This window comes from Embiotoca jacksoni, unplaced genomic scaffold (assembly GCF_022577435.1).
Source record: "Embiotoca jacksoni isolate LCO1_2020_lvr unplaced genomic scaffold, fEmbJac1.0.p SCAF_11, whole genome shotgun sequence".
NCBI lineage: Eukaryota > Metazoa > Chordata > Actinopteri > Embiotocidae > Embiotoca > Embiotoca jacksoni.
In genome coordinates, this window is record NW_027185241.1 from 3,213,912 (window position 1) to 3,219,817 (window position 5,906).

Here is a 5,906-nt window from a genome sequence, read left to right on the forward strand (position 1 = left end):
ACTTATTTCACAAATCAGACACTAAATTCTTGGGGAAAAAAAAATTTAAATTTTGCATCTTGGCAACACGTGGGATCAGAGATAGGTATCGGTGCAGTGCTGCTGGAGCGCACTGGAATGATGCTCCTCCACTTTTTTTTTTCTCAAATCAAACGTTCGCAGTTTTCTTCATCTGCTCCCATTTGCCCTGTCAAAGTTACAGCGTTACACTATACGTAAAATCCCTGACACTGTACCCATTTAAATTTTAAAGCCCAATAGACAGAAATTAATTTTTGAACAAAGCTTTTATTGTAAAACATTTACATCTAGAACAACAGTTGACAAGAGCGTGATTATATTGTTAAAGCGAAGGAAATATACATGGTTGACTATTTGTATGTAAAATTGCAACCGTAGTAACAGTTGTTACACAACCTTAAATGAGCCACAACCCTATTTATATAATGGCCACAATTAAACAGTATCCATGCGCATTACAGGTGCACTACGGTACTTAAACAACGCACCACACTCCTGGACATAAGTATATCTATATGTCTTTGGTGGATTTAGTGGCAGTAGGTTTTGTGAAATGCTGAAGCAGCCTAGTGGGCTTCCTAAAACATAATGGAGAGGGATACTAGGAAACATGTGTAACTGAGTACTTCTGGTGACTTTGCCAGTAGAGAGGTCTCCTGAGAACAAGAGAGGTCCCTCTGGTGTTAGCAGAGGTCCCTGTGGTGGAGCTCTGCCACGGGGCCTGCCTATCAGGAAATAAAAGGGGGCCTGTGCAAGCAGAGTGTGTATGATGGTGGATTTGGAGGGCAGATTTTTTTGGTTTTTTTTGTCAGCCTCTGAGAGTAGAGCCCCAACAGGCAATCACAGTGAGGAGGGTGTGTGTGAGGGCATCCATCATAATACTGTCAACCCAAGGGCCAGTTTCTCACACACTCGAATTATAGAGATAGTACACTGACAGTAGCACACACTGTCACTCAGAAATGTCTGTGCACAATACACACAAACAAGACAAACACACAGTAATTCCCCACAAAATACAGCTCTGCCAGAGCACCCCTCAGAAACACACACACACACACACACACACACACACATGGCCACACCAGTGCCTTCACATACTGCTACTACACACCACCTAGACACACTGCCTCACACACACCCTTCAGTCACACACTCTACACACACACAAACCTTGCCTTTCGCTATCCCCTGAGCAGCAGCAGCAGCAGCAGCAGCAGGCAGGCAGACAGGATACAGTGTGTAGTTCAGTGCAGTGTGGTGGTGGTGGTGGTGGTGGTGATTCTTTGCTGAGAGGAGCGGTCCAGTCTAGACGGAGGCGATAGACATCTCATTAGGCTCTCGCTTGCTCTTCCTCCTCTACAGCACCCGCTGGCTAGCAGCCTGTCCTCACTCTGAAGGCCAGAATAGAGAGGAAAGGAAAGAGAAAGAAGGAGAAAGACGATGGAGGAGACGAAAGGTAGGAGAGACAGAGAGAGAAGCAAGGAGTCGGGAAGAAAAAAATGCGAGACAGAAAGAAGAGGGAGAGAGGCAGATGGAGGAGGGAGCAAAGGAGGGAAAATTAGACAATGATAATAGCAATAATAGTCTTGATCCTCCAAGAGGGCCACTCCCAGAGGCTCCTGTTCTTCCTCTCTTTCTCTCTCGTGCTCTTTCTCTCCTTCAGTCCCGCCACTGCCCTGCCTCCTATCTTTCCTCCTGCTGCTGTTTCACTCTTAATTAATTTCTCACTACTCACCAGAGCCCAGAGCTGCAGCTCTCCTCAGCCGGCCTCCGAGACTGCTCTCAGATCAGCGCTCCCATTGCCTCGCAGCTACAGCAGCTCATCTCTGCTTGTACAGCGTTTGGCTTCAAATCAGTGCTGAAGGTAGGCCTACGCCGTGACATTGCCACGAGGTATAGATCTACACTTAGATCAGTTTCAATTTCATAAGTCACTGTTAGGCTATCAGCTTTACGGAGGTCAGCTGATGTGCTCTCCTCAGTGTGTGGCAAAGTCAAATGGCCAGCGCTCAAATCGGATAGTTTTCTTCCATAACCGCAAACCACTGCGTGACTTTTATGTCTTTTGGTTGCCCGTGTTGATTCAGAGAAATCCAAACAAATTACACAAAGAACAAACTTTTACAGAATGCCTCTTAAGTTGGCTTAGTTAAAAATTAAGGCAACAAAATATGGGCATAAGAGAATAATTTTGGTTTATTGTAATATATTTCTAGTTTAACCAAGGTTTTATTGAACAAGTTAATAAAACCTGGAAATTCAGAGACAATGTTAAAAACAGTCACATGATTAAATAAACACTTCTACAGGTAAGGCAAACTGGAGGAAAAATAATCAAGGCAAACAGTACAATTATTGCCCAAACTGTCCGTTGAATACATCAGTGGGTCCTCGTGACCTTTTTATTGCAAGCTTGATTGGTGAGCAGTGATTTTTTTTTTCTCCTCAGACTGTTTCACTTTCAAAAGAAAAAGTTCAAACTGGAGAAAAGGAGAGCAAAAGTTGACCTAAATGCTTATAAAATGCATACATATTTACCCAACTTCGATTTACTTTGTGAACACATTTTTCTCTGTTATTGACATTTTTGGTTGTTAATTTTTTCATCGAAATGAGGTGGTAGAGAGACTTAAACTAAACTCAAGGCTTTTGTACAGCCTGTCTAATCATTTATTTGCTTCTTGTTGCGTTCTCAGATTTTAGCAGTTAACTTAGTAAGTAAAATGTTATGACAGTTTATAAAAATGATGGCCAAAACTGAAAATAAGACCCAAGTTATAATAAGCAAGATACATGTAATCTCTGCTTATATCAGCACCTAAACACATACACAAACATGCACACACCCCAAAGACACACTTAGCCCTCCGACCTTTGCCTTCCTCCCTAATTCCGGCCCATGGTAATCCTAGCCCAAGGCATGGCCTAAAGTGCTCACCGAAGCGTTTTCTACTCGCTACCTAATGCATCAAGAACAGAGGAAAGGGGCCCTGACCCAAGGTTTACCATCATCTACCCACAGTCTCTCTCTCTCTCTCTCTCACACACACATACACACACACACACACACACACACACGCACACACACACTCTCTCTTATACCCCAGAGCACAGAGTTTCTTCCTTTGGCAGAAACTGAGATTCCTCTATTTCGGTGCTTCCTATAGCAGTAATTGTTCAGTGAGTTTGAGGAAGCATGGTATGACAAGAAAAAAAGAAAAAGCCAGGAATTCTACAGACATTCTCAAGGTCGCTCCACAGTGTGTGTAAAAGAGACAGAGGAGGTGTGTGTGTGTGTGTGTGTGTGTGTGTGTGTGTGTGTGTGTGTGTGTGTGTGTGTGTGTGTGTGTGTGTGTGTGTGTGTGTGTGTGTGTGTGTGTGTGTGGGTGGGTGGGTGGGTGGGTGGGTTGGGGGGCTTTGGGGGGGAATGCATGGATGAGCTCAAGGCCAGATGTGTATTGTGGCCTTCCCAGGAGAACTAATCACTATTGGCCTTTAGGTTTGACCTTTAACCCCCATGGCCACCAACTGGGCCACAGAGCAAATCCTATATCGTACTCCACACTCTCAATGTTTATCTCTCCCTTTAGAGACCACTTGGCCTCTCTCTGTCAGTGAGTGCACTTTAGTTACATGGAGATTCTCAGCTTTGTGCAGTAACCTAATTATCTTAAATGCCATGTCATAAAAAAAGACTGCTTTCCTAAGTTGGGCTAAAGGATAAAGACAAACATGGTTAACACACAGGGGACACCTGATTTTTAGACCATGCATGCATCTGTACTTGACTTTTTATGTATCACAAAGACGTAGAGAATATTAGTGTGCAGCGGCGCAGTGGGAGGAAAGGAAATATCATTACCCATATGCGTCCTTGGAACCAAAGTCTGACTAAAACTGAAAAGTTGAAGGAAGTTTCTTTCTGTTGCTGAACAGTAAACTGTTTGTAACATCCAGCCAAATGTGCGCCAAAAACAGATTTCACTCGGTAATTGGGTTTCTTTTGTGCATGTAAATGTAGTCATTCTCTCCTTTTGACCAAACCCTGCTCTTTCTGTCTTGCTCACTTTTGACAATTGTGCTGTGGTTGGTTAAATTATTTTTATTTCACTGGCAGAACCTCATCCACTTTCATAATTTGTCTATTACTTCAGCTTCAATCTCCTCCTCTCCTCTCCTCTCCTCTCCTCTCCTCTCCTCTCCTCTCCTCTCCTCTCCTCTCCTCTCCTATCCTATCCTATCCTTTGCCTTCTTCCCTGGTTAAATGAGCCACAGGGGAGCATCAGACAAGCCTTAACCTAGCAGCTGGAGCTTCCAGCTGGGTTAGAAAGAGAAAGACAGAAAGAGAGACAGATTACCTTCTCCTTGAGGAGAGAGCAAGTGAAGCAGGGCTTACCAGGATAGATCCTGATGCTTAAAGTCAAATGTGTTTGTTTTGCGTTGCATTTTATAGTATGTCACAAACCATATACTCTTTTCCATTTGTTTGTGCTGTTTATTTTCCAAATCTTTCTTTTCTCATAATTCCTACATCATCCTACATACAGCTTGCATGAAACATCTGATGTATGTATGCAACCATATTGCTACAAGATCCAAATAATACACTTCTCAAACCAAATTTCAACTTCTGCCCACCTTCATTTTACGTAATATGGGTTCTCCTTGTGTCTCCTACCTTATAGAAATCAAAGCTGATCTGATGACATGTCTGACAGATGCAATTTCATAAAGCCACATGTTATCTTGGTACTACTCCTACTACTACTTTAATTTGAAAGACATCTACGGCACGGCTGAATTTGTAATCACAAAAAGCTATTAACTTGAGGATGATAGTACTTGTCTGTATCTCACTGTAGACTAAAGCTGTCACTTGGACTGTATAATTGTTTCACAGACAGTAAAAATATTATATTCATGAGTAATAATAGATGTTGTTCAGAGTCTAATAAGATCATGAAGGATTGAACCAACAAACGGGTCGAACAGTCTGGCTCTGAGTGAAATTCTGTAACTATTCTCATCCTGAAAAATAAGCAGCTTCTTATACCTTGATCTATAAATTTATACATCATTTATGTCTGAAGATAATGAGACTTGAAATTAGTAGTAAGAATAGTGCAGAGCGATTTATGTGGGATTCCAGTATAAATGTAAACACCTGAATTAAATGTGGCATCCCGTGGGATCTTTATTTATTTTCTTTGTTCACACATTTAGGGTAACACCATTATCGCATTAAGAAATTACATCAGATCAAACGGCTGTCAGGAATCCTCGCTGGCGTGTCGTTCATTAGGATTTGAAAAGCCCACAGGTGACCTTAAATCATACATCCTATTGTGTACAGGGGAGGAGGGGAAGGGGGAAAAGGTAAGGGGGTCGATAGTACGGGCCAAGCATGAGAAGACGAGCAGGCCAAGTAGACAGGGACTGCTCCTCAACCTCCCACCCGTGAACACTGACACTAATTGAGAGCTCCATAAAATATAGATGATCTCTGCGGTGGCCTCCCCTCACTCTCCCTCTCTGCTCCACTGTTCCTCACGTCCTCCGTCTGCCTGCCCGAGTGACTCGAGATCAAGATTGCATGCAGACGCCGTGTTGGCATGCGCATGCCCCACTGCACACTAGGTAGGTATATCAGGGATGGTCCAGCGGACACGATCGGCCAGCCCAGTCGGTCAGTATGTGTGAGAGAGAGAAAGAGACAGTATGCAAAGAAGCATGGGTAGAATTGTAATGACCGGTGTTAAAGAACATGAGCAAAGGAGAGAATAATTAAGCACTTGTGTTCTTGCTTAGTTTTCTGTATTTGTATTCTTGTAATCTCAACATGAGAAAAAGATCAAATCAAAATTCCCCTCACTTGGGCACTA